The sequence below is a fragment of the Perca fluviatilis genome, chromosome 6, assembly GCF_010015445.1.
Source record: "Perca fluviatilis chromosome 6, GENO_Pfluv_1.0, whole genome shotgun sequence".
In the NCBI taxonomy this organism is placed as follows: Eukaryota; Metazoa; Chordata; class Actinopteri; order Perciformes; family Percidae; genus Perca; species Perca fluviatilis.
Window position 1 is genome coordinate 21,468,027 of NC_053117.1, and position 10,815 is coordinate 21,478,841.

A 10,815-nucleotide genomic window follows, 5' to 3' on the forward strand; every position below is an offset into this window, starting at 1 on the left:
GAGGTCCCCTGATTAGTCAATTATTAAGTGGTCTATCCCTCTAAGAAAGAGTGTTATTGATTGATTATCACCATAGGTTTAATAATTTAGCTGTTTTAATAGCAGAGATATGGAAGCAGAGGGGAAGATGAAGAGTCACGGTCAGGGGTGGAGCCAGAGGAGGAGGAGGAGGAGGAGGAGGACAAATGGAGAAAACGTCATTCAGCGTCTTCTGGTGTTGTTCCTTTGTGCAAGTCACTTTTGAATGTATAACTTCCGTCTCTGAGCCAGAGCGAAATTTGTGATTTCTTCTTAATCAAAATAATATAAAGAGCTTGAGCGCAGCAGCAGAAAATAATAGCAGCATTCAAAAAGAATGACTCAAAAACAAACTTGCCAATTATATTAATTGATGGAATGGTTTGAATTGTGTGGCCTATAAAATTAAGAAAAAAAATTTGAAAATGTTATTGTGACCTAAAGCTTGGACAATAAATCAGGTGCAAATGTGCTGTTTTGTGGTAAAAAGGGAACGTTTTATGTTAGAAAATAATTAATAATCTATCACAAGTCTGATTTGAAATCTTCAAATGTCTTTCGTCTGACCAAAAGCCCAAAACTTAAACTAACTAAAATAATGAGTTCACAATTAAACAGACATACTGTAAGCAGCAAATCATCACATGTATTAAAGAAGCTCAAAGCAGTATATGGTTGGAGATTTTGCTTGAAGAAATGACTTAAATGACTTTGTGCTTATTATTTCAGCTCCAAATATATCCACAGATATCAGAGTTAGTCCACACTCTTTGGCATAGACATTTGGATTTGCTTCATTAGTGATATTCAATATTAAAAAATTAAACTAAGTTGTTTAGAAATTCGAGCCTAATCAAACTGTCATTATGATATCATCTGCACGCAATTAGCTTCTCCTATAATAAGCACTCTGAAATTCAAATCCCCATGGCTTGAAGTTCAAGTCTGGGAGCTCAAAGAAATTAGTACAGACACTGTTTGTTTCAGTGTAATTTAACCAAACCAATATGCTGTGCTATTATAATTATGTATAGAAGATGTTGATGTGCATCTTCTCTCTCTTTATGTCTTTCATGCTCATTCATTTAAATTATTTTCATGATTCACCACTGGTTCCTGAGTCGGGCTGTGTCAAAAGGATTGTGTGAATTGTGAAAATAGTAAGCGACCCATCAGCCACCGTTACACCTGCACTTTAAGTCCGAGGCATGTCCTGTGTGTTTCTCCTTGTTAGAAATGCATGAGCCACCTGTACAGGAGAGGCTCTCCAGCCCGAGAAGCACCACTTTTCTGAAAAATTCATGAAAAAGGGGTTTTATCCCCCACTTGTTTTGTGGAGGTGGAGAGGAAGAAGGAGATTGTTGTCCGATGTTGTTGTCCAACCCGTGCATCCCTGACACCCCTCCTGTAAGTATGTCCCTTGCTTCCGCTATTGGTTTTGAGGAGGTAAGAGATGAGATTACAGAACAATGGGTGAATAAGCACATGGTTCCTACAAGGTCTCTGTGTGTTTTTACATGCCTGTGCGTGTGTGTGTGTGTGTGTGTGTGTGTGTACGCGCTTAAGGACCAACATGTTTTTGTTCAGGACTAAAACTTACTTACTGTAGTAATTAATTAATTTCGGAACATTGTAGCATCACAAAAGAGTCAAAAGGTTAGCATGCAGGGTTAGCTAACCCGTTCCTCCAAATCAGATCAGAAAACCTTCATGTGTTGTTCTGCAGGGCAACATATTTTGTTGTATAATTTGGAAGACTTGTTGTTTTCTCAGCTGCTGTTTTCAATGTCAAGAATGATCTGTCAAGCTCAACTTTTAAATCTGCAATAACTGTTTTCTTCTGTTTTCAGGCACTTGGAGGAAGAAGAAACAAGCTGTGAACACATGGGCCACCTGATGAAAGTAAGCTCAATATTCACTCCTATTCATTAACTCCTGATGGAAATATCTGGCTCTTATCTGCTAAATGCTCCACTATGTTTACCAGCTAGTCTCTAACGATGTCTGTCTGCTGTTTGGTGCTGAGAAGGTAGTGTACAGGGTTTTTAGGATTGTTCAATATTCATACTCACACAAAGCCATTATTAAATGAAGCTGTTAAGGCTCATTTCTCCTGTCAGAGAGTGCTGTTTTAAAGTCTTGGTGGTTTAGCCACGGAGCTGTGAGCTAAGTCAACAAACTGTCCCACTGAGGCCACTGAGGTTCAAACCCCAAACACACCATCGCTCCTCTTAACTCTCCTCCCCTGACCACAACTCCCAGCTGCCCCAACACCAATCATGCACAAATAAGATGCATCCACGAATCCTATAATTCATGAACCAGGTAACAGTTTGGCCCTTAACACTCCCACACATAAACACACGCCAACCAACACATCCCTCCTCCCTGGGCAGTACAGGAGAGTCCCTGTTGCGATTGCATTATTGATTCCCTGATACGTTTTTTTTTTTTTTTTTCTTCCTTCTTAAAAGCATTTAGCAATCTGGCAATTAGTTAGAGCTTAATGTAGGATGTCAAAACAGTGCTATTGATCCAGCGGAGCATGGAGGAAAAGATTGATCAGTCAACTCATTACGTTGCTGGCGCTGCCTCGTCATAAACACTCCAGATGAGACTCCATCAAAAGCCCATCCCTCGTTCCCTGGCTCTCTCTCTGCATCAGGCTCCCCTGTGTTTTCTGTTGTTGGCTGATGCTTGATTGCACTGTCTGCACCTGGTTTGGATTTGGTCTTATTTTCTTCCCCTGCTTATTATTGCTCTCTTGCTATTTTTCTTTTGTTCGATTGAATGTTTTCTCTTATTTTTGTGGCCTCCATTGCTCCCGCCTTTCTTTGTATTTATTGTAACCTATTAACGAACAGTTTGTTTTAATCTTTTCTCCCGGTATTTCAGTATCTACCCTTTACCTTTTACTTTACCTTTCCTTCAGACATCTCAGTATACAACAGAAAGGGCAAATTAAGCTGATTTAGTTTAGTTTGCGTCACTTACATCAATTCATCAGTCAATCATATGAACATAAGGCAGTTGCAGACACACTTGATTTAATTTGCAGAAACACGTGGCTCAGCAGTTATTTTAGAGTGTCGTATTGTTCAATGGACAGATGCTAAGCTCATTAAAGGTGGCACAAGCTGCAAAATAATGAGGGCTGGCATTTATCAAGCACCTCACTTTTTCTAATTTTGATTAAAGTTGTTGTTTTTTCATGGCAGTACTATTAGATATTCAGCAGATCTCTACAGAACAGATGGGCTAGAATTTAAGGTTGAAATGAGGAGATCAAAGAACAGACGATGCTGCCCTAACAAAGGAATAGACTTTACAAATTAGGAAAAATTTGTTTGTTTAGTTAACTGGGTTTAATATAATTATCAGAATAATTTGTATCTTTGTTGTCCATATGACTTTAAAGGAATAGTTTAACATCTTTGGGAATTAGCTTATGTTTGTTGCACCTCTGACCACACCCGACATCACAGACTTCCACAGTGTAAAAAAAAGAAGAAAGAAAGTTCAATCAGGAGGCCTCCGTTTACTCACTCATCCGTTCTCATCTCTCTCTGCCTCTCTTTCTCTCTCCGGCTTCAACTCTGTGGACGTTCACTCTAAGAAGTCCAACCAGGTCTTGCAGGTCTCTTTTAGCCAATCATATTCTTGCTGTCAAACTTTTAAATCTATTCTCCTCTGTGCTGCTGTCAGTTGTCATTTCACTACAAACGGATGCGACGCCCTTCCACCACTTCACCTCCAGTCGTCCTCTTTAGCAGCCCTTCTTCACCACTCCCTAAATATACTATACTATGTCACAATGGGGTCTAATCGCCAAAGACTCTTCTCAAATTCTTTTTATCATGCACTTAAATAAATAAAAAGATTGTTCACCCCAAATGAAGTCTCTCCTGATTGAAACAGAAGTTAACAGCTTTATGCAACCTACAGCTGAATATTTTGGAAGGAAAGAATAACGATGTCTACCTCCTCTCTACCTGCACATCCTGTTATAACCTTTTTCCATCCAAAATTAGCGCGTATATGTGGGTTTTGTAAACGTAGGAAACCCCGTTAAAAATAGGTAATAGCCTTTCGGTTCCAACTGATTTGGAACGATGTTCCAGAGCTGGTTGCATGGAGATGGACGAAATTTGAGATGACAAAGAGTCACTTTGTTGCCAACGAAGGCGACAAGCATCAGCTTTGCGCCATATGTTATCTCATGGTTACATCACTGCCAATCGAAGCTGGAGCCGGTACCTGTGACTAATGTCATGTCATTTGTCCCGGGAATGAATGCAGTAACCTTTCCCACTAAAGACAAAAGCCGATGTTAGTGGGTGTCGTTTTTTGTCCACTGAGAAAGGGGTTTAAGTGGCCTGAAACGTCTGTTACTGGAAAACCTTTAAAAACTCCAAAGTTTGATATATTTTAGAGGCCTGGATCGACGTGTTGAACATAAAGTAACATTCAAACTTGAAACTTGATAAAACTTTTAAGCCAACATGGATGAGAAGTGCTTGGAAATAAATACAGAAATTTGAACATCTGCAATCCCACAACAACTAAGCAAACTGTATCTATTAATGAGGATCATGTGACTAAAAACTCTCGATCAGCTACTAAATAAGCCTTGAGGTTTCCCCCAGGCCCCTTCGTTGCCATTTTCCATCCATCCACTAGATGCCCTTGGACTTTCCCTCCTTTTCCCCAGCACCTGACTGCCCCACTCATCTAAACACCTGTTCTCACTTTCCTCATCAGTCCTGCAGATATTTAAGCAGCCCTTTTCCATTCATTTCCTGCCAGTTTCTTGCCATTGGCTTTCGAGTTTCTGATCACTGTGATCTGTAATACCTGACCTTCTTGGACTTTGGTTTTGTGCCTACCTCTTTGGATTTATTTTCCTGATTGGACTGCCAGTGCATTCCCGGTTTCGACACTTGCCTGCTTTATGATTCTGCATTTCCTGAAATGTGACATAAGGTGAGATTTGTAAAATCATGTATCTTATGTATGTATCTTAATTGTAAACTCTACATTGTCAAGAAATGGCTCCTATGACTCCCCCTGAAATAATCAAAACTGTCATTTGCGGTCTCCATGCCAAGTTAGAGATAATGTAGAGCAAGCCAGTCATTATTGCGAACCCTGACAGGGTGATGCAGGACCACGATGCAGTTCAATTTGCAATAATGACCGGCTCACTTTACATTATCCCACTTACATACTAACTAAAAGAGAAGAGATTAATACCGGTCTTCTCATCTCACTCAATGAAAAACAGAATAATGTTTAAGTAATGTATTTGTATATTTTGCCTTTTACCTCATTTCTTCTGCTCCTGAACCTTTTGACCTATCGCTCCTCTTGTGATCCATGTAATAGTGTGATTTGTGTGTTGTTTTTGTCTCAACTCTCCATCTTTTATGGGTCTGTTTTTTGTTGTTTTTCTGAGTGAAAAAAAAAAATCTGAACGGAGTAGAATAAATGCATTACTATCAGTAGGGGTCGTGTAATGTATCAGCTGTGGCTGATGGACTTTGAGATTCACCTCATTTTCCATTTGTCTCCAGTCTATTCAGCCCTTTATCACTGCTGCACTTGTTTTTAGTGTTTCACTTGATAACAGCTTTCAAATGGGATGTCAGCACATTTAGAGAGGAAAACAGCAGGAGCATAACAGATAGTACTGAAGATTCTTTTTTGGATCAAGCCTAGACATCTGTTCTTACAAAATCCTCCTATCTTCCTCTGTTTGTCATTCTCCTTTCATCTCTTTCTCCGTTTTCTCTCACTCTGTCTCCTCTTTCTCCCTTTTTTCTCATCTTCTCCAGCCGGTACCATCTCTTTCTCTCTCCGCGCCCCATCCCCCCTCCCCCCTCCTCCTCTTCCCATCTTCCCCTGTGCCCCAACAAGTGTCTTATATTTCCAATGATGACTTAGCTCATAAATCTTGATAAAGCCACTGGCTGTTCCGTTTCGGTGGAACAGGAAACTCTTGCAGTAGGAGACAGAAGATGAGGAATGGCTCTCGTTCACAAGGTTGTCCTGTTTTTCTGTTTTTCATTTTGATGGTGTCCTCTGGGAGAGAGCATGCTTGTGTGTTTGAGAGTGCCGTTTTCATTGGAATTCATTCGAGTCATGGAATCATATCAGTATTTGTTCAGTCACCCTAATATTTGCGTCTGTATCTACTACTTTCTGTTTTGGTTTTAAGTGATCCATTGCTTCTAATCGTTTTCCAGCCACATCATGCGTTTTACCTGTGATAAACAATCCAACAGAAAACCTGTGAAAAGGAGAATTTCTTTCTGTTATGGCACCAGCAGACAGTCTGCTAAGGGGAACAGAAATCAAACCTGTCTACTCAATATTATATTTATATACTACCATGTTATTTTACAGGAAATTTAGTTTTTGCCATGGTTATGTTCAGTTGCAGTAACTTTTTTCGGAGGAAAGGAAGCTCTGTTTTTCTTTTTTACTGCAACCAAGTCGAAGGGACGTGACCGGGTCCTGCATGGGTTAGGTTTAGGCAACAAAAGGACTTTGGTTAAGGCGAAAGAGGTTTTTTATTAGATGTAACTGTAATTAAAGTAAACCTGTTGTGACTTGTGCTTCAAGCCACTGTAACTTTTTTTTTATTTAATTTTTTTTATTAAAGCAAGACTATGTACCATTTTGAAAGATGAAACAAGGTTCCCCCTCTTAGAAAAGAAGAGTTGAATTAGTCTGGCTTCCCGGATGTACAGTGCTGGGATAAAGCCTGACATGCGAAGGATTAAGTCAAGTCAACTTTTGTGTCAATTCTGCAATATGTACCAGACATACAGAACATTGAAAATACGTTTCTTTCCGACCCACGGTGCAATATGGACATGAACAACACAAATGTATACAAATAAAGATAAAATAGATAAGTAATATATAAAAATGTAAATATAAGTAATATGTACAAATAAGATAAAGAAGGATAAGTAATATATACAATTTTTTTTTAAAGATAACTAATGTGTACAATACAGTAATACATTCTAAATAGTGCAAATGTAAGGCAAAACCAAACGGTATAGAAAACTAAAGATAAAGGATGTACTTCTCCTTCCACTATCTACTTCAGTTGAATATGGTTAAAACAAAATCCTAATATTCAGATGGAAAAAAGCCTCATGTAAAACACATTCCTAATGCTTTATTGTACTATTTGCAGCAGGGAACAACGATAAATCACTTGCAAACAAACCGACTCACACACTGGTAGAGGAACACATCCACATACAAACTCCTCCCTGTGGTGTCGATGATGTCATCACACAGGTGCAGCAGTGAGGGAGTAACCACTAATGACTGCCTGTCATTCCTTTAAAATCTCTAATTGGTCCATGTCATTGTGAGGCTGCTTTGGCTCTCCTCGCCATTGTCTTGGCTGAACCATTGTTTTGTTGTGCATTTTCTCTCTCAGCCTATGTTTCTGTGATAATGACACATTTCCTCCGAGCAACAGTTGCTCTCCTCTGCTGCTTTTTAGATCTTCTGGGATGAGGCTACTGCTAATAGTATGGTATTAAGTCAGGGGCAGCATTACTGAGCCTTTGATGTACAGCATGCTTCTTAGAGACACTAAGCCCCGGCCTGGCGGTCATTAGTTCCTTGGCTGGAAACGGTTGAAAGGTGCTTAGATATTGTCTTTGTAGGGTTTCAGTCACTCAGGTTAGATCATCTTTGCGAATGTGTCCACTCATTCAAGAGGCTTTGAACTTCATCTTGAGCAACGGTTAGAATACAAGGTCCATTGATACAACTCTTACATTTGTCTGACAAAAGCATTTCTCCCAAATTTCCCCCAATTTCTTTTAAATTAAAAGGTCAAAAGGTGTTTTTTTTTTTTTTTCTCTCATCATTTAATTCAGTGTGTATCATGGACAATACTTTGGCTGCCATTGGTCACATTTTGCTGTTTATTAGTGCACTCCTCCCCGTCTTCTGGTTACGTCCCCTCCACCTTAAAGCATGCCGCAATCACCTTGAACTTAAAACACCTAGACTTGACCCTGACTCTCCCAATAACTACTGGCCAATTTCTAATCTGCCCTTCCTGTCAAAAGTATTGGAGAGAGTCGATGCCACTCAGCTCAAACTCCACCTTGACTCCAACGAACTCTATGAGCCATCATCATCATATCAGACTGGGCAGCGTCAGCTTCCCTCCTGGCTACTCATAAATGTCTCTGCACCAGCTGTCCTTCCCCTCATGACCTTGTTGATGATAATGCCAATGTTGACTTTGATAGCGCTCAGAGTATTGTTATTGTGTTTATTCTGTGTTGTTTAGGTTCCATTTAGTTATCAATCTTTAATTTCTTTGTTTACCTGCTGTAGGCATGCCTGACCATCCTGATGGGATCCCTCATTCAGTGAAGCCCTTTGCAAGGTCTCTCTTTTTTCCTGTAATGAGGTTTTGGGTGTGTGCATCAACTTCTCTCATTAGTTATAGTTGTCATTCACACTTATAAATGACATGTTGATATAGTGCAGCCTTTTGACACTTGATTAAGTGCTTTACAAATTAATTTTTTTGACCTCCAAACAGATGCAATGAAGAAATGGCAGGAAGGCAATTGGCAATAATGGGCTTTTTTAGACGCAGAGCATTGGGACTGAAAATGGGCACTACTATCGATCGCTTTATCCCGTGTAGTCGGGGTGAGATTTTTTTTCAGAGGGTGGGGGGGTTAAGGGTACAAAATGTACAAAGTAGCACTAATTTTACCTTACGTTTTGTTGTGTATGATCACTTCCCCTATGTGTCCGCATGAGGGAAAAAACAAGGCAAGGGAGTGAAAATATTGCACAATTGATGAATTAAAGGACAATTCCGGCGCAAAACTAACCTAGGGGTTATTAACAGATGTGTACCCACTCGATTGCTCTCTGGGATATGTTTTCATGCTAATCTAATGTGTTTGTAGCTTGAAAGAAGCTAGCGCGGCCCGCTGATTAGCTTACTACGCTAGTATTCAGGGCACATGGAAAGTAATATCAAATTGCTATTTATACCACTAAAAAGGCTCAAAATAACACCAAACTTCAACGGTAGCATAATGAGGGTCCTTAAATGTTAACCGAAGCATTGACAACATTGTAAGTGTACAGACAGTTTATTGAACGAAGAGCTGCGGGAGCTCCGTGAAAGGGCTACGAGAGAGAGAGAGAGCTACCGGTAGCCAATGCCGCAGCACAGCCTCGTACTTCGGGAAACTGGTGGTGTACCTGCGGACATTGTGACGCTCTGGCCACCGAACAGGAGCGTCTGTGATGCACGGAGTGGGACCTGTTGCGTCGCGACACCCAAGAGACGCTGTGTTTTGTACAGTCTGAAGATTTCCCCTCTCTGATATACAGGGCTGTACTTGAAACTTTTTTCCATGTCCCGAAAATAAATTGGAGACGCCGGAGGGACCAGATGGACAGTTATCCACTGAGTAAGTAGCTACACTAGACAAGTTATGTTTTACATCGGTGCGATTATTTCAGATATATTGAGCAGATTGCTTTTGATTTTAGTTTGCATCGCCAGCTGTAAGTCATGACTGGTTTTCAAGACACTCACGTTCATGTAAACATGAACGTGAGTGTCTTTATAATCTATCTATTCAATAAACTGTCTGTACACTTACAAAGTTCTCAATGCTTCGGTTAACATTTAGGGACCCTCATTATGCTACCGTTGAAGTTTGGTGATATTTTGAGCCTTTTTAGTGGTACAAAATGGCGATCTGTTTTTACTTTCCCTGTGCCGTGAATACTAGCGTTGTAAGCTAATTAGCGGTCCGCGCTAGCTTCTTTCGAGCTACAAACAAATTCAATTAGCATGAAGACATGTCCCAGAGAACGATCAAGTGGGTAAACATCTGTTATTCACCACTAGGTTCATTTTGCGGCGGAAATATTTTCCTGCAAATACAGTGTTTAAGTTCCAAAATCATTTTAATTAAAGGTCACAATTATTCTATTATTGTCTTCTTAGTCTTTATAGGCCCACTGTGGTTTGTTATTTATTTTAATCAATAAAAATGTTTCAAAAACCCTTTCCAGAAATCGCACCTTGTGTGTATGTATAGTGGATGACAACCACTGCTGCATTTATGACGCCTCATTACGTCACAAAAAAATTATTATGTCAAAATTTCTTCTCTTGTCTTTCTTGCCACTACAGTAGAAGGCTCTATTTACGTTCATCTGCGGAAGGGGGAAAGTGTCTCCCTGCTCACCCTAAATCTGAGTTTAAAATGTGTACGTATGAGTACGATTTTGTGACATCACAACTAGTTTGGAAGCCAATTGTGGTTCAATATGCAACTTACACACACGTCTTATGTGGAAACCTCCAATGCATGTACACAGAGAATAGACTGGAGTTACATCCTGTGTCCAGCAAACCATTTAAAATGACAAATTTGCAGATTCATGAATTCAGACTTTTTCAATTTGGGAGAGGGAGTAGATGGAATTACTTCTTTTTTTTCACCTTTTTAATTGAACTTTTGTGGAAAAGTCATAGCAGACACAAGATTTTATTCAAAAAAATGTTATATTCTGAAAACATGTGTGGATCTGGGGGTCAAGCATAACATTGTCAAGCTCAGGCCCCAGAATCCCAAAACTCAACCTTTATAGCCAAAATAAATCTGCCAAAAAGCATCAGTTTTAATTTGAATTAAAATTGTTAAAGGAAATTACTTCTAAACTCCTGTGGAGTCCTCTAGTCTCGCCTACCATATACCTTTTTCCTCAAGA